This window comes from Magnolia sinica, chromosome 12 (assembly GCF_029962835.1).
Source record: "Magnolia sinica isolate HGM2019 chromosome 12, MsV1, whole genome shotgun sequence".
NCBI classification, from domain to species: Eukaryota; Viridiplantae; Streptophyta; class Magnoliopsida; order Magnoliales; family Magnoliaceae; genus Magnolia; species Magnolia sinica.
The window spans coordinates 10349485-10368486 of record NC_080584.1 but is presented as its reverse complement, the minus strand read 5'-3'; the positions used below and the strand labels follow the sequence as shown (position 1 = coordinate 10368486).

The window sequence follows — 19002 nt, the reverse complement described above, 5'->3', positions numbered from 1 at the left end:
AACTACCCACCTATTGGCCTCTGATCGAAGCGTCATGACTGTAAGATTGGCACACTTTCTGTCAGAAGCCCACATGATGGATGTTTCGGATTCAAGGTGTTCCAAAACAGTAACGGTGGCTGTAACGGCCACTATCATTATCGTTATGATACAGGCCATAATGGCCGTTACGGCCCCTTTAAAAAAAATAATAATAATAATAATTTGAAAAAACTGTTACGGGATTGTTACGGAATAGTTATAGGCCGTTACAGGCTGTTGGGCCATTACAGATTGTTACGGCTGGCTGTTTCGACCCCATAATGCGTAATGGTTATGACTGTTATCGTTATGGTACGGCCATTACGTAACTGATTTTAAATACCTTGTTCCGATCGCACACCTTCCTTATTGTATTGCCTCCATGAAACAATGGGTCAGACTAGGCCTGAACCCGTGAGCCCAAGCCCATATCCATAGGCCTGAGTCGTCTGGCAGCTAAGTCTAGGCCTGGCCTATAATGCCATTAATGGGTAAATGTCCGGCTCTGATAGAGCATCAACATAACCTGGCATGCAGCCTCATCTTTACTGTAAAAGTGTCATGACATCCAAGCCATGTAAATGGTGGGCCCTTAATGAAGATCACTTGTCTACAAAAGTAGGCCTATCCACACATTAGGTGGGCCATATGTGTGCACTCAGTGAGACCTTTGGGCATCTTTTGATTTCTGTGGTGTATCCAGCTTGCTAATTGATCAGCCTGCCAGATGAGCATATTAGCCAGATTTCTGCACCATGTGATCTTCATGGGGGTCCAATGTTTACATGATTTCTATGAGAAAAGGTATGTTTTGGTCATGAACTGGTCATTTTAAGGAAGAGAAATCCATACAGATGGGTGAGATGTGACAGATTCCCAAGCGCTTCTGGGATTGAGCCTCCTGCATTCAGAGCAAAAACTCTCCTGGAGGGAAATTAAAAAATTAAAAAATTAAAAAATTACAAATATCAGTGTTCTAAAAACTAGAAACCTAGACTCAGCTCAGTTAACGAATGAGTCAAGACTCAGACGAGTTCACCGATGGCTCGGGCAGTCTCGTAAGTACAAGGATTCTTACGGCTGTCAACGGGCAAGCTTGGGATTGCTTTCGCCTTGGATTTTAAATTATTTGGGCCAGGCCTATTCAAAAATTTGATTTTGCCTCGCCCAAGCCAAGATGTCAAAATTATATATGGAAACAATATTGATAAAGCAACAAATAGAATAGATTGTAAGTGAATTAGTCTATTAGAAACTAGGAGGTGATACCATAGATGATGTATGGTCTATAGTATGAAACAAAGGTGCCTTATTTGAAATAGCCAAGGTATCCAATAACATAAACAAAACCATTGCCATATGAGCCGTAATAGCCGTAATGGCTTTTTTATTTTTGAAGAAAAAAAAAAATCATGTATTGCCCCGTAACAAACCATTACATGGCTCCATTTTTATTTTACTTTTTTGTAATACATAACGATTATATAACCATTTTCGAATACCTTGAAAACAATATCCCACAAGATGATGATATACTATGATATAGATATGGAAAATCTTTTATTTAGATTTTGCTTCCTCGGGATGTAGGAAAAAATAACATATGGACAAAAATGATTGTAAGTTTGTAACATGTGATTGATTGAGATCTTGTTGAGTAATTTGAAGATATAACAAAACGAGTGCTACTAATTTGACTTATAATGAATATAATAATCTGGATTACTTTTATCCATGTACAAATCCATACCTGGTATGCTGATAGGGCCCAACTTGTCGGTTCATCATGATTTAGACTTCATCCAGTGGGCCCCATCATCCTTAGAACAAAAAATGGATGATGCAAACTTTCTGGTCCATGAACTGTGGATGGATGGTTAATAAAAAAGAAGCAATGGTCCAGATTCAATGCCATGGATGGATTGTTAAGCTGATATGATTTATGGGAATTTGGTTGTGGCATCTCTGGGGTGGGGCCCACCAGATGAAAAGTCTTGACTAGTGTTTGTTAACCGATTGGATTCCAGTGGGCAGTGATAAAAATACTGCCATATTTTATGATATTTTCATGAAAACATGGCTGGACAATATTAACTTGAGTATATCACTAGATTGTTGCGGATAATCACGTGCAGATGATCGATGCAGGCAAAACAAAACCAAAAAAGAAAAAGAGCCAAACCAAAAGCCAAAAGCCAAAGTGAAAGCAAAAGATAGGAGGCACAAAGATTTACGTAATGCGATACTATGCTCCGTCCATAAGGTAGCAACCTAGAGCTTTCCTCTTCACTAAAATAAGATAGAACAGAAATACACGGCTTTCCTATCTCCCACTCTTCCTCTATACAATAACTCTCCCACCAAGGAATGCCCCAAAAGAATGATCCACTCCCTCTAGAGATGTTCCCTTATATAGACAATACCACAAGAGAAAGCAAGTGCAAAAGCCTAATAGAACTAGGCTTCATATCTAAGGGGGAGGGGGTGAGGGAGAGGGAGAGGGAGAGAGAGCGAGAGTGAGACGTCTCTCAATGGGAGATTTCAATATCACTCATTGCCTTAATATTCTCCCACTTGTGACATTTTGGGTAGTTGTTATTAGAGTGTTTTTTGCATTATTAGATAAACTATTCTTCAAGTGGGAGAATGTTCAGTTGATTAGTGCCTAATCTCTCTCTCTCTCTCTCTCTCTCTCTCTCTCTCTCTCTCTCTCTCCCTCCTTGCTTTACATATGAAGCCTAGTTCTATTAGGCTTTTTCACTTGCTCTCTCTTATGGTATTGTCTATATGAGGGAGTGGATCCTTCTTCTGAGGTATTCCTTGGTGGGAGAGTTCTTGACGGGGTGAGGGATTCCAAAATAGTGACTTTTTTTTCTTTTTTTTTTTTGTGAAATTTTATCCCAATATTGATGTAAAAATCATTTAATTTTAAAGGGTTCCTTGTATATTAAATTATTTATTTATTTATAATAAATATGTTTTAATTTTTTCTTTGAGTGAGATTCCCCCGATAGTATCCCGAGAAAATCCCCAAAATTTAGAAATCTCTCGAGATATTCCCAACAACGAAACAAGCCACTACATTGATAAGGCCATGACCTGCTCCAGCCTCACTTGTGAATTTTTCAGGTCTGAGACCTAGCCCATCTCCTCAGCAATGGCTCAAGTGTATCAGTATCATATCATTCACCACCGACATGACATTGTTTTGCCCCATATCAGTGATTGTTTTGGGCCGATACAAACATATTGTTCATGGACGACACTAATATTTATTGGGTGATATATATTGGTTTCGGACTATACTTTAAACCTTACTGATGACAACATTAACTGGACCCTTAATCATGCTAAAGTGGGCCTCAATACAAATTAATCAATTTAAGCCTCAACTAGGCCTATTTATTTATTGGTCCTCAAACCAGGCCCATGGGCTTCAATTTAACACCTGAACCCAAACATGTAGCCCAAGAAATCCCAGGCAACAGGCCCAGTCCAGATCATGGGATCATATCAAAGGTGGGATCATGAAGCAAAATCACAAAGTGGATAGGCTGTGGTATGTCTATCAGGCTATCAACGTATAGTGCATGTGTTAGCATACATACAGTGCTGTTATGCGACAGGTGGTCCCATTGTTGAACGTGCACTGGCATTTGATCGCAGGTTTCATGTCCTGATCATTGATCGTCTTAGAATCATTGATGGCGACCCCACTACATGGTTCACCACTTATGTTCCACGTAGGCAACGCGGACACGCTCCATTGCTGAAAGATGGAGTTCAGAGCGGCCACTGCACCATACAAAGGAAATGTGTGTTAAGAGTCAGAGCAGCCAGTGCACACATGAATGGCCATTATTCGCTATGTAATGATGATCATGGCCCACTTCCTGCCAGAGGTATATAGGAACACATTTAGGTGGTCCCCACATCTCCTTAACAGGTGGTGAGCCGGGACATCATTATTATTATGATGCATTGAATCATTTCCTCTCTTTCCGAGCAACCCTTTGCTATTTTTTCGAGTTTGGAAAGCATGTGTTTTGCATTGCTGGATCTAGCACTGGGTGCATGGTTGTGGGCCCCAGCATGGATGGATCATAAATCGAGAATTCCATTGGTCAAATACTCAGATTGTTTGGACAGATGCACGTTCAAGTTCAATAGGCAAAGGTCCCATGTTTGAACGGTTAGGATCATGAAACCAGGCGAATGGGTTGAAATATTCCAATCAAAGAGATTTATATTTCTGCCATCTCCCATCCAAGGTGAGGCCCATCATATTAACAGTTTGAACCATTAAGAGATGACCCAAAACACTAACGCATGCAATGCATCACCATTTATTCTAGCAAACCTCTCTTAAGAAAATCCTTGCTTGGGCTGGACCAATTCAAGACTTGAACGGTCCTGATCAAGTGCGCCCAGCACAACCAGTTTAAAATCCAGGCCCAGCCAGTTTAGGGCCCTAATAGATTTCATCCATTAGCATCTGAAAGTCAACATTTCTTTAAATTCAACGTTTTGCTATCAATAGCAAAACCTATCCATTCTTAATTCAATACAAATATGTAACAGATTATGAGCATACAAATGCATGTGATCTAGCCATTCATTTGGCCAGGCCCACTAGATATCTGCCATTGTCCAATACTCTCACTGACCCAACAATCCTAACCATCCGATCATATCACTTGTGAGGATAGCAAATGAATGATCAAAGGTAAAGGTACTAGATGATTCGAAAAATCAACTGATCGGATGGATGGGATTGTCTAATGTGGGAGCGGATTAGGTGCGGCCCCACCTCACCCAAGATAGTGCGGCCCTTACCATGGGGCCCACCTTGATGTATGTATTCTATATCTATGCCACCCATCCGATTCTCGGGATCAATTTAGGGCATGAGCCCAATAATCAAACAGATCCAAATATCAGGTGGACCATATTATAGGAAGCAGTGATGATTGAATGCCTCATTGTTAATGTTTCCGTAATGTTTATTTTTCCATCAAACCTGTGAATAAGGTCACATTAACTTCCATGAAGGAAAAAAAATAAAAAAAAATAAAAACAAATATCAGCTTGATCCAAAACTTTTGTGCCCCCTAATAAATTTTTAATGGTCAATAACTACTGTTTCCCATGTTATGGTCCACCTGAGATTTGGATCTGCTTCATTTTTTGGGCCCATGACCTAAAATGATCTGGAGAAACGGATGGACGGCATGGATATAGAACACATGCATTAAGGTGGGCCCCACAGTTAGTTATGTCACCCAGTTTGGATCTCGTGTGCAACGCCCATGTGTGTTACATCTGATTCACTAGTGCCGATTAAACAAAAAAAAAAAAATCTCAAAACAATACTTTCCCAGAAAGTAATTTTATAGAAAATGAAAAATTAGAGTAGAAGTCTCCTCGGATACTGCAACAGTTATGATATTTTTGGAATATAAATTTACTATACTCTACCAATACGGTGCACTGTGCTGCATACAGCCGTTCTCATATATGCTATCCCTGCCCATCTGATACACCGAATGCTTGGGTGTATATCTATTCACCAACTTGGCAACTTCTGAATTCTGATTATGGTACACCCCCCAACACACAGCATGTGGTGGACCCCACTCATCACTGCCCAACTATGATCAGAGGCGATAAAAAAGCAGATACACTGAAAGTCCAGTAAATATTATTTGAACCAAATTCTCTTAAATATGTGAAAGTGAAGTTCTCTCTCCCCTTCTCTCTAAAAGACCATTTCATAGCCCCCAAATGATTTTCCTATCTTTATTTGACAACATAAGGGCAAAAATAGCTAGAAATCTCATATGGGTTTCACTCGTTTGGCAGGCAAAAAAAAAAAGAAGTACAAATTAAAAAGTACCCCCAAAAATGGTAGTTCGATTGAATAAAGAACTTCTAATTTCCGACAGGAGAGTATTCATAAGGGCATACATGCATGCATCACTGCCCACCCATGATCATAGGTGATCAAAAGCATATTCAACGAAAGTTCAGTATACACTCTTTGAACCAGGTCTCTTTCGTTGGTGAAGGCGACTCTCTCTCTCTCTCTCTAAAGCATATAGTCCCAAAGTTCAATAAATACTCTTTGAACCCAATTCTCTTTCGTTGGTGAAGGTGACTCTCTCTCTCTCTCTCTCTCTCTCTCTCTCACACACACACACACACACACACTGACTATTCCAAATCCCCCAAAATGATAATTCTCTCTTTCTTTGAGAACACAAACCGAAGAAAAAAGCTTAAAATCTCACATGGGTTTCGTGGTAGCAGATCAAACAAAGGTTGGACACAATAAGCAATCCAGATTAATGAATTGGACAGAATTGAGACGTTCATGTGGACTGGAGTGTATCTCTTTAATACAAATAATAATAATAATAATAATAATAATAATAATAATAAATAAATAAATAATAAAAAATCGAATTATCCGTAAAAGGGAGTATTTGCAAGTGCATGCAGAGTCCCATATCGCACATACATAAATATACACAGACAGGTGTCGTACATACCTTCAGATGGGTCTGTTGTAGCATTACTTGTAGTTTGAGCTGCGGACCTCTCTACCAAACACAAGAGGTGCATACACCAAAACCAAAACGCAAGTAATATATAAGATGGAGATTTTGGTATCAACTTCATCTTTCTGTGAAAAACTCTTTGCGTCAGATGGCAGATAGATTGGAAATGAACCCAAATGCTCTTCCGTCCCTTCTTTATTTTGGTTTTTAGAAGGGGGGGGCGGCGGGGAAGGTTGGCAACACAAGTCAGAGATAGGAAATGGACTCATATGCTAGCTTGACTGGTTTTTGAGGGGGAGGAGCTTGACTTGGATAAATGAATTCATTTTATTTTTGTCGCGACTCAGGTTATATCGCATGTCGCCACGAACCAGTGCCCACCTGTTGAGATGGCATCAATGATCGGAACCGTCCATGTTGTGGAATCTCTCCCATCCAGCGTAAGTAATATTTTACTTATTATCCCTAGGATATGTTTGGTTTTCATAATACAGGTAAATTGCTAAATTACGGTAAAAAAGTAATTATTACATTCTTTCACCTGTTCGGAAATGAGTGAGTAGTTTCACATGGGAAATTGGTCCCAAAATGTTGACTTAAATTTGTAGGCCCCATTATATTCTATATAATATATCTGTATCGTCCATTGGTTTTATTAGAATATTTTGAAGCTTTATCTGAAAAAATTAGGAAGATCTAATGTTCAATTGACCTATATGAAAGGAAATAATAGATTTAATTTGTCCTCCATTAAAAGTTGATTCTTTTACTGGGCCCATGTTAAGGTTTATTCTCCATCTAATCCATTTATAGGGTCACATGGACATAGATAAGTGAAAAATGTATAAGCCTGATCTAAAATTTCTAAGGGCCTTAATAAGTTTTAATGGTAAGCATTTAATTCTCATAATTTCATATGGTGTGGTCCACTTAACTTTTGGATTTGCTTAATTTTTAGGCTCATGCCTTAAATTCATTTGGCATAATGAATGGGCGATGTAGATAAGCAACACACATTATGATAGGCTTCATATTTATTTTACAAATTCCCCTATTTGAGTACTTAAAAATAACAGGTCAAGCCAGCTTTGGAAAGATGAAGGTTGATAAAGGTAATTACCTTGGTAAATAATGATTACTCATTTACAACGTAATTATACTTGGTAAACATGTTAGTAAAATCATGCTGAATGTATGGTCTCGATCATCACCTTCTGGGGATAAATTTCAAACAATGAAAAAAAATAAAAAATTCAATGGCTTAAGGTCAACCGCAAAAATCAAAAGATAGATCACCACAGAAGAGAAGAGTGTTTAGAATAAAATATTTGATCCACGGTGGTATGGTGACAATGGACGGCTCAAATCATCGGATCACATCAAAACGCGGGCCTTAGTTGATGCGGCACAAACTAGTCCCTTAGGGCCTATTTGGCCCGGCAGATCCCATGGTATTCGGAGGGATGGGATTCAAAAAACATAATTACCCTGTTGCCATGGGATAAGAATAATTCCATGCTTTGTTGGTAATCCAGTGGTACATTGAATGGATATACTAACCATCATTCGAAGTTATTGAGAATAACACACATGTGTTATATCTAAATTTATTTTGTAACCTCATTTTATGGCATGGGCCTAAAAATGAGGTAAATGCAAAACTATAGAGCTCCAATGAAGTTTTCAACGATAAGTATTCAATCCCCGTTGCTTTCTATGGTGGGGTCCACTTGAGCTTTAGATTAACCTGATTTTTTGGCCCATGCTCTAAAATAATCTCAAAAAATGGGTGGACGGTGTGGATCTAACCTACACATCATAGTGGGACCTACCCAACTTGCTAACATGGATTGAAATTGGCACAGGACCCAATGCAATTTCATCGACAGCTTTTCCATCCTCCCCAAACATGGAGTGGAATTGGCACGGGACCAGATGCAATTCCATCCCACCTAATCCCTTCTAATCCCAGTGCCCAAACACGCCCTTAGGGAGGAATTAGAAGGGATTAGGTGGGATGGAATTGCATCTGGTCCCGTGCCAATTCCACTCCATGTGTGGGGAGGATGGAAAAGCTGTCGATGGAATTGCATTGGGTCCGATGCCAATTTTACCTTCCAATCTATCCAACCAAGGGATAGGATTAATTTTAAGGTAATGATGGTGATGTCAGTGGATTGTCTTAAGATCCATGGGATTGCTCATATCCCGCGACAAGTTCTCCAGATCTGTTTGGCTTGTCATGCCTATCCCAAGATATTGCCCACCCCATCCTTCCTAATACCGTGGGATCTGCCTGGCCAAACAGGCCCTTAGGCGCGACGAAGGCCCACGTTACTGTAAAAACCGCAATACAGCGGAACCATATAACTCCACAGGACACATACAAGGGTCATGTATCAGTCAGGTCCACGTGTATTCATGTAAACGAATGGATGGCTCATATTTTCAAATTTTAATACCAGGAAACAACCCTGTCCACTAATTTTCTACATTTTATTCCACTGAATATTTAACCGTTAAATTTTAATATCCACGGATCAGATGGTTGAAATTGGTGAAATTTATATAACATATAAACCATCCATGCAGAGGCCCTGCACATGAAGAGGGTAAAGTTCTCACAAACATCACGGTGGGCCCCACGTAGTTTCTGACCGCACGAGTTAGAATGTTTTAATGGTCAATCACCGTTATATCATGTACTGTGGTTCACTTGAGATTTGAATCTGCCTCGTTTTTTTGTCATGAGCTAATAAAAAGCTGACAAAAAGGATAGACGGCGTGGATATATAAAACACACATTTAGGTGGGCCGTCCCGACTAGATGGCTTGCAAGTAAAATAATATCCCGGGCGAGCCGTAATACCCTGCATCTCCACCGTACACGTGACAAGATGATGTGAAAATGAGACATTGGTTAAAATCCAAGGCAATCCGTGTCCCGTTTTGGCTTGTCCAAGACATTGTTTTTCTGGCGTAGCGATATCTGAGTTGATCGCCCGCGACCTGGATTGCGTACACACTCACTACGGGGGAAACGGATTGGCTACTCCCAGCCAATGGCCGTGGTCGGTGCTCTTTGGGGCCTACCATGATGTATGTATTTCATCCATGCCGTCTATCTATTTTTCTAGATCATTTTAGGGCATGAGACAAAAAATGATGTATATCCCTATCTCAATTGGACCACATTACAGGAAACAAAGTTGAATGAGTGTCAACCATTAAAAGATTTTTGGGGCCAGTAAAGTTTTGGATTAAGATGATCTTTATTTTTTTTCCCTTCATCTGGGTCTGTATGAACTAATCAACTGATTGGATGTCAGGACAGTGGGCCTTAGGAGGGCCTATTTGGCCAACTGCATTACATGGGATTAAGGTAGATGTATTTGTAAAAGTTACAATAAATGCGTATGTAATGTATTGTCCTCCGATCAGGCTCATCCCATGTTTTCTAATTCAAATTATATATAAATTGAATCCTGATGAAGCAAAAAATCCATCATCCATATGGGAAACCCATTTTACACTTTCCAATACAAGGCTCATTTTCCAAAGCCTACAAAGTTAATTTTAATCCCATCACACTCCTTTCCAATATGTCATATCTATTTTTTAAGTGGAATTAGTAATGCAATCCCATTTAATACAACTTAATACCATTGGCCAAACGGGCCCTAACGGTGGATATCCAATCACTATTGTTTCCTATGGTGTGGTCCATATGATATATATATCCCTATAATTTTTTGGATCAACCACTGAAATGATCTATAAAAATGTAATAACAGCATGGATGAAACACATCACATCATGATGGGGCCCACATAGCACCAACCACCAGAGAGTAGCCAATCCGTTTCCCACCTCGGGACAGTGCTCTGCCGCCTGCTTGCCTTTCGCAGGAAGTTAGGTGGGCTCATCACGACGGACGCGGGTTTCATGAGATTTTTTTAATTTTTTTTTTTTTTTTAAAAGGTAAATTCAAAACTCACATAAATAAGGTAAACTCGATAATTCACGTGGAGAGAAAAGTGGAAAAAGAAATTCGTAGGGTTGAAACCTTCTCAGGTCTACCTTAATGATCACGTGGCATCCAAACCATTTATAAGGTCTTTTCCATCGAAATAAACTGAAAAAAAAAAATATAAAGACCTGATAATGAACTTATATGGCTATACGAATGTTTCAACTGTGATCACACAATCTCTATTATTTCTTCTTGCATAATCCAAATAAGTTTTGAATCCGCCTCATTTTTAATCTCAAGATAAGTAGCATGGATTAATTACAAACATCACGTTAGGCCCATCTAGCCTCCCCATGGGAAAGAAAACCAACATTTAAAAAATAAGGTAAATCCAAATCTCTAGTAACGGAAGAAAGGTAGTGAGTGGATGGCAAATAAATATTTTAGCTGGCTTAAGAAGTTTCTAATAGGGGGCATTCAATCGCCATTATCCCCTTGTAGAGTGGTCCATTTGATATTGGAATCTCTTCAATTATGGGATTATATTTTTATTTTTTTAAAAAAAATACATAAATTGCATGGATAAAAGCTGTCTTACTAGGGGGCCAAGTGCACTTTCCAGTAACCAGGTCGTTGTTGGCAGTGTTAGTTAGGGGTGTACACGAGTCAATCCGAATAAAACTGGGCGCAACCAAGCCCGGCCCGGTCACCAGCCACACCCGGCCCAAACCCGGCCCGACCCGGTCACCGGGCCAACATGTCCAGCCCGAATTCGGCCCGATCAACAATCGGGCGAGTTCGGGCTTGCTCCATCTACAAAGGGACGAACAGCATTCTCACTTCTCTATCTCAAATGATTAGGATAAAGATTTAGAATATATATATATATATATATATATATATATATATATATATATATATATATATATATATATATATATATATATATATATAAATGGTCATGGCAACTATGACCCATCGAACATTAACACCACGACCATGTATCGTAATAACCACGGTCCGGGCCCGAACTCAGTTATGAGTCGGGCCGAGTCGATCGAGTTAACAGGGCTAGCTCGGTTTGTATACAGCCCTAGTATCAGTACACAATACCCGCATTGACTTTGAACATGCATTTAGTATTCTCGTGAAAAGGACATAATGTGTGGTGATCCAATAGCATAGCTATGTAGTGTTTCCTTGATCCACACCATTCATCTGATTTACCAGCTCATTTTAAGGTAAGAAGTCAAAATTGAAGCATATAAAAAGCTTAAGTGGACCACACCACAGAAATAATAGGGATAATGATGTCAACTGTTGAAACCTTAATTACTGTGATGTTTTTTTTATCATCCAACCCATTGATAAGGTCACACAACCTAAATGAAGTGAAAACAAAAATACCAGCTTGATCCAAAACTTTTATAGTTCCTTAAAAGTTTTCAATGGAAGTCATTCGATCTCTATTATTTCCTATGGTGTAGTCTATTCAAGCTTTAGATATGCTTCAATGTTAGAATCATGATACTACATGAGTTGGAAAAACGGATGGAATGTGTGAATAAAAGACATATATCAAAGTCACGCCGTCCACCATAGCCTTTGTTGAAAAGTAAAGTCATTGAAATTGATATAGAGCCTATCGCTTGTGGACACTTTCATGTTCAAGATAGACCAGACAAGGCTCGATTAGAGGCAGAAATTATCAACATCATCAGAACCTTAAAACATTCATATCTCGTAAATCAAAATGAGTTACTCGACATACCATATATGATTTTGGGGTAGGACAAGCTACCTTCGCCAACCAACCCGGCATAGCCCACACCGAATTTGCAAGATTCCATCATATCGATGGCCTAATTCTATGTTTAGTTCCGTTTTTACTATAAATAGGAAGTTTTAGTTTGATTGTAATTCTTCATTCGTTGGGCTTTAGGAGTTGTGTCAACATAAAAAGTGCTTAGAATAATTAGGAGAATAATGTGGTTAAACTATATAGGACATTTACTATAAAAATAAATTTACTATTTATAATAAGTTACGAATTTTAGGGAGTTTTAGTTATAGTTTGCTTCTGATTTCTCTCTCATTGCTTGGTATCTCAATTTAAAGGATTGTGAACTCATTTATTTCATTTGTCAATCAATTTTGAAATTTATAAAATTTATTTTCTATTTTGCTTGCTTTCTTTCCCGTGAATTCAAGAAGTCTATGTGAAGAGTCTAGATTAGAAACAACTGTACATCAAGGTGTTCCACTTGACAACCTACATCAACCATATCTTCTATCGTGTGAATTATGGTCGGTGCATAGTACCAAACACCTGGCAAATGAGTAATCCGACCCTTCATCTCAATACATTGGCCTTGGTTGAAAATGGACCAGAACCCTTCACAGCACCTGTTTTAAAGCAACGTAGCTCTGTGGGGCCCACTAACTTCCACTCCATCACTCAGGTCATGATCTAGGGAAAATGAGCATAGAATGCCACCATAGGTTTGTGTGTGGGATTGATCTATTGGTCACGACAGATGATCCGACCCAACTCATAACCTCAAACACAAATATGTTTCTCATAGTTTTGATCCTAAACTTCTTAAACCTTTTAGCAATTTGTTTACCACTTTTACTACAATAAATGTTATCAAATTTGTGTTTATTTTATTTTATTTGAATAAAAATTTAAACTCATAAATGCTTAAGAATGCAAGCTAGCCTATGGTTTGGAATTGGAACCATTGGTTTGTTGGATCCATTGTAAATTAGTTATGAGCATGTAATTGTACTGACACGAGGAAGGCGTGATGAGGAAGATCATTATCTTTGAATCCATATGGTTACTCTTGAATCCAAAAGAAACAAAGAAATTCAAACTTTTTTTTATTAATCTATAATGCTTGGACTTTTGGACACCCCACACACATCCATGCACTCACACTACAATGGGTACTCAAACTTATAACCACATGTTGAAACTCTTGTAAGTCTAATACTGAGGCATGATTAATGACCCGATAAAGAAAAGCAAAAAAAATTGATTAGAAATCCTAATTAGATAAATTAAAATTTATTAAAAATAGAAAGTCTTAATTTAATCATGTTGGATAATTCCTAAAATGATTGGAAACAAATTATAAAAAGACGGCATATGCTAAGACTCTAAAAGAAAGGATATATGTCCAATATAAAACTTACTAAAAATAGTAAGTTTTTATTAAAACTGTGATTTTGAATTGAGATGAAGCATTTTCTCAAGAAACAGAGTAACGTGACCAACATACAAGGGTTGGTTGAGCCTAGACATCACATTCTAGTCAAAATTCATAGGTTAAGCATCCCGTAATGATACCCACATCAAAAGTCATGGCCGATTCATGGTTCACATTTCAAATGTCAATTTCTTTCTATCCAAAATAATTTTTTTCAATCCGAATGTGCCTGGGCCCAGTTACGTTATGCCCTAGATAGGACTGAGCCCAAATTTGACAGACTAGGTCCGCCTCCATTTGGACTTCTTTTGGTCTGTGTCACGAATAGATCTGTGGCCCGCTTTACATCAAATTGCAAGTTCTATACATAAGAAAACTCTAAAAAGAATGAAGAAAAAAAAAAACTAACATGAAAGGTTAAACTTAGTATGTTGGTCATTAGGTGGGTCAATTGAACCTAACCCTCCCCAACAAAATGGATTGGCGTTAATCGGGTTAGAGCTCTGGAAATTTTAAGAATGTCAAGCTAGACTCATTGGGTAATGGGTACCAAGTTAGGTAATTAATGACTAGATCTCTTGATTTTTTAATTATATTAGTTCATCTTTAATGCAAAGAAGAGCGTGAAACAATGAGAAGAAGAACATTGTCTTTCTCAAATAGAGAAAACCTTGAACCCACAAGAATTGACAAAATAAAACATTAAATTGTTTGGAAATTGTCTGAAATAGGAAAATTTTTATAAAGCCTAATTTGTCAAAAACAAAAATGCTTAAATAAAGCTTACCAAAATTTACTGGTATTATTATAAGCAATTTCTTTAAAAAGATGAAAATTTCAAAATTATAAGAATAAAGAAATACAATAAAAACAAATTTATTATTTTAAAAAAAGTATTTTGTTTTTTTACTAAAACTGTAGTGTTAAACTGAAGGTGTGCGTTTTCTGACAAAATAGATGCATTCGGCTGGCATAGCAGTTGGTTAGCCTAAAAGTATCACTAAATAATGATCAACGGATCATGCATTTTGTGATGATGTTTAGATCAAAAGTTAAGAGATGATTTATGGCAAACACTTTGAATGGTAATTTCTCCTTATTCAGAATGGATTTCTTCGAATTGGATGTGCCATCTGACGTAGCACTGCACCCAATTTCTTTGGGTCCTGCCGTGCTAAGAATGTATCTACAGACGGCAATACATCAGCATGGCCTAACCTTGACCCGGGCTGGACTGGATGCATTGCCTGGTCTACCAAGTTGTTATTTTAATTGGGCTATGAGAAATGAGTCAATGACTCACCTGCCTCACGGGACTAATGAAGTTGCAGGACTTAAAAGTCTTGCAAGACTTCCATATTAAACGTTCCCCTAGAGGGCCCAGATCTCAGCCAACTCATCATAGGCCCATCAAATGGCATGGATGGATAATATGGACCGTCCATCCGTTGGGTACTTTAGTGGATGACCGGATGTGAAACTGTTTAATTATGATAAGGACTAGTGGTAACACCTAACCCCGGATGCAGATTAGCTGTTACCCGGGTAGCACCCATTAATGTGTTACCCTAACCATGTGAGGCCCACCTTGATGTATTTGTTGTATATCCAAGCCGTCCATCTGCTTTTCCATATCATTTTAGGATCTGATTCCAAGCCTGAAGAAGATCCAAGCATGATCTATTAGAAAAAAGAAAAAAAAAAAAAATTTGAATTTTGACAGCCTTAGACAGAGGGCACCAGGAAAGTATGTTTGAAAGGAAAACTGATTAAGTGAGGCAAGGGCCTAATACGGGTGCGACTGCAATGGATCCCTATATGCACCAAGGTGGGTAGATCCCTGACTGTGGGGCCCACTGTGATGTATGTTCCTTACATCCATGCTGCCCATCCATTTTGAAAGCTCATATTAAGGTATGATCTAAAAAATTTAAGCAGATCTAGTCTTAGGTGGAGCACACCAGTGGAAACACTAGTAATTGAATACCTACCATTGGTAACTTCATGGGGTCAACCAGAATGCTTATTTTCTATCCAAACTGTTGATAAGGTCACAGAGACCTGGATGAAGGAACTGCATGCATATCACCTTGATTAAAAAACTTTTGTGGCTCATAAGAATTTTTTTTTTTTTTAATGTCGAATCATCACCTGTTCCTGTGTTGTGGAATGCCTAATAATTTGATCTGATTAATTTTTGAGATTATGGCCTAAAATAAGGTTTCAAAATCGATGGATGACATGGATTTAAGGTACATACATCATGGTGGGTCCCATGGTCAGAGATCCACAGAAGCTGCTCCCTCACCGTACATGGCAAAGCCCTGCTGTAGCAAGATTTGATTGAGCCGAGTGCGTACCTGACGTGGCCATTTTTTAATTCTGCTTTGCATGCGCCGGGATTGGTTACTACCGGGATGGACGATCCTGTCAAGGGCTCTGTGAAGCCACCCTGGCCTATGTGTTTTATCCGTGTGGTCATCCAGTTTTTTAAGATGCAATGCTCAAGTGAATCACACCAGAGAAGAGTGAGGATTGACTGCCCACGGTTGAAAATCTATTAGGGGCCACGAAAATATTGGATCAAGTTGATATTTATATTTTCCCTTCATTTAGGTCTACTTGACCTTATATGACCTCATATATAAACATGTTGAATAGAAAATAAACATCAGGGTAGCCCTAGGAAGGCTTCAACGATGAGGGTCATTCTCGCCACTACTTCCTATGGTGCGGTCCACTTGAGCATTTGATCTGCCTCCTTTTTTGGCTCATTCCCTAAAATGATCTTTCAAAATGGATGGACAACTTGGATAAAACACATATATAATGGTGAGCCCTATAGAGCCCCTAACAGGATTGTCCATCTCTAACTAGGTCCTAGTGAGGGTAACACTCAATCCACACTCCCTTTGTGTCCCCATCTTGGCAATTGCATGGGAATCAATCAAATCTGCCTGAGTTGGGACCTATGGTGTTGGGTGAAGCTTTGACAACAACCTGGCCCACTTTACTCATGTTTCAAAGTTAATTAATTGACCATGACTTTATCTAATTTATTCTTGTCTGAAAGTTCTTCAGTCCAGTACCTATTTAATTAAGAACGGATTAGGTGAGACCCGCCTAAGACCATGCAGCCCTTGTCGTAAGGCCCGCCTTGATGTATGTATTTTGTATTTTCGCTATCTATTTGGTTTTTTTTTTTCTCTCAGATCTTTCGTTATGTGTCAAAAAAAAAAAAAGATTGCAAAATTCAACGAAATTTAGCGTCGAATGCAGATTTAGTTATTCAACAATAAATGCCGTCGAATTTTTTAATTTGAGTATAGAAAAAAAATTAGGCGATAGATGCCCTCACCCTCTCACCCCCTCTCTTTCTCTCCCTTCCTACCTCAAATTTTTTAATTTGAGTATAGAAAAAAAATTAGGCGATAGATGCCCTCACCCTCTCACCCCCTCTCTTTCTCTCCCTTCCTACCTCTGGCAATGAAACCCCGTCGCCTCTCTCTCTCTCTCCCCCCCTTTCTGTCATGCCCCAAAATTTGGCACACTTCAATCCTGAGTTCTAGGGTGTGAACCCAATAAAATGCACGTGAGCGAGTTTTCACATGCCCGCGTAGTTTGATTAATACACACCAACAATCAATAACCAGAATAGCTTTAAAAACAATAACATCAAAATTTAAGCAGATGTAACTAAATTCAGAAATATATGGCTAATATTTAAAATGTATAATTCCAAAAGTGATGTTCACCCAGACGTGGATTATACAAGCTACAATGAACATTCAACAAAATCAACACATGGAGTACACCCAGTTGCGGACTCAAATATATACATGCACAAAATTGAATAAAATGTAAAAGAAATTAAAAAAAAAACTAAAAATGCAAGCCAGTTTTCGCGTGCCCATCTGATATCTCAGTAGAATATACATCAACAATATCGTTTGGTTGGTGTTTTAAAACACTATCCTTACTTAGTGGTACCGTTATCTAAATTGCACATGGTATCAACACAATCAAGTGCGGGTAATGATAGTATAACAAAACAAACAATTTCCTATATAGTCTTTTTAGGTGAATGAATACTATACTATGATGATGCATGATCCTCACAATTCAATATTCTCTCAACAAACGACTTAAACGCCTATTTTGTAGAATGCCAACACTCTTTTATCGTGTAACTTCAACACATTTTGTAAACTACTTGGTGCAAGAATGACATGATATTCATGATTAGCCTAGTGATTATTAATTTCGCTTTATACAGTAGGTTGGTGAAGTTAGGATACTGCCATTATATTACGAGTCTAATCCGATCACGAGGCTTGTTGCGATCATAGCAGCTTGTCAACCATGTCCCTTGATTCATTTTAAGGTTTATTACTACAGGATTACCACAAATAATGTAAAGGTCGTCACCCAGACATAAATGTGGTGAAATCATGATATCAATTTCATTTATAATATGGTAGGCTCGCAACCTTCACAAGTGTTAAATGCTCATTATAGGAAGGTTCGTCATGCATTTTTATACCAATATGGCGGACTCATCATCTCATTTTTTATCAATATAGCAGGCACGTCACCCCAACATAGGCCGACAGCTCGGACACGGTGTCCTATACCACCATGCCTGACTCATGAGTCTTTTTAGGATCGCAATGCATCAATAGTTATAAATGGACTTACTTTAATGATTCTATATATTCTTTTGAATGTTATACAACTACCAAACATAAGAATAATCAAGCTATGCATTGGACTACTCCGATCGACAATGAGAGACCCCGGATAAAACCGACATTAGGTGCAAAGCATCTTGTCACGCCCCAAACTCGAAAACCGAACTCACAAAGATCCCGATCGCCGAATTCGGTGCCGACAGCCTCTGTAGTACCCCATTCTCGGCTCATAGCGTCTATACGCTAGATTCCGATCCTGGGATCCTATAAGGAGGATTTTCCAGCGTACATTTATCTCATAAGAAGTATAACCACAAGTTTACCCAAATTACAAAAGCAACATCATCATCACATATCCACTAATATAAACAGTTAAATAAAATATTGAAAGGAAAATACACATATCAAAAATTAAAGCTTCAGAAGACCGCTGTACGCTTCAAGCTCCATGCTGCTACAACCTAACATCACCTATACGCATCTATTGTGCATAAGCTTATAGAAAGCTTAGAAGGCGGTGTAAGAGTGTGCATAAGGTAAGT

The 19002-nt window shown here is 38.5% G+C and overlaps 1 pseudogene; it reads right to left on the bottom strand.

Annotated features, from left to right (window-relative positions):
- Positions 1 to 6761, bottom strand: part of LOC131220899 (probable LRR receptor-like serine/threonine-protein kinase At1g56140) — a 42208-nt pseudogene extending 35447 nt beyond the window's left edge.
- Between the last annotated feature and the right edge of the window lie 12241 nt (positions 6762 to 19002).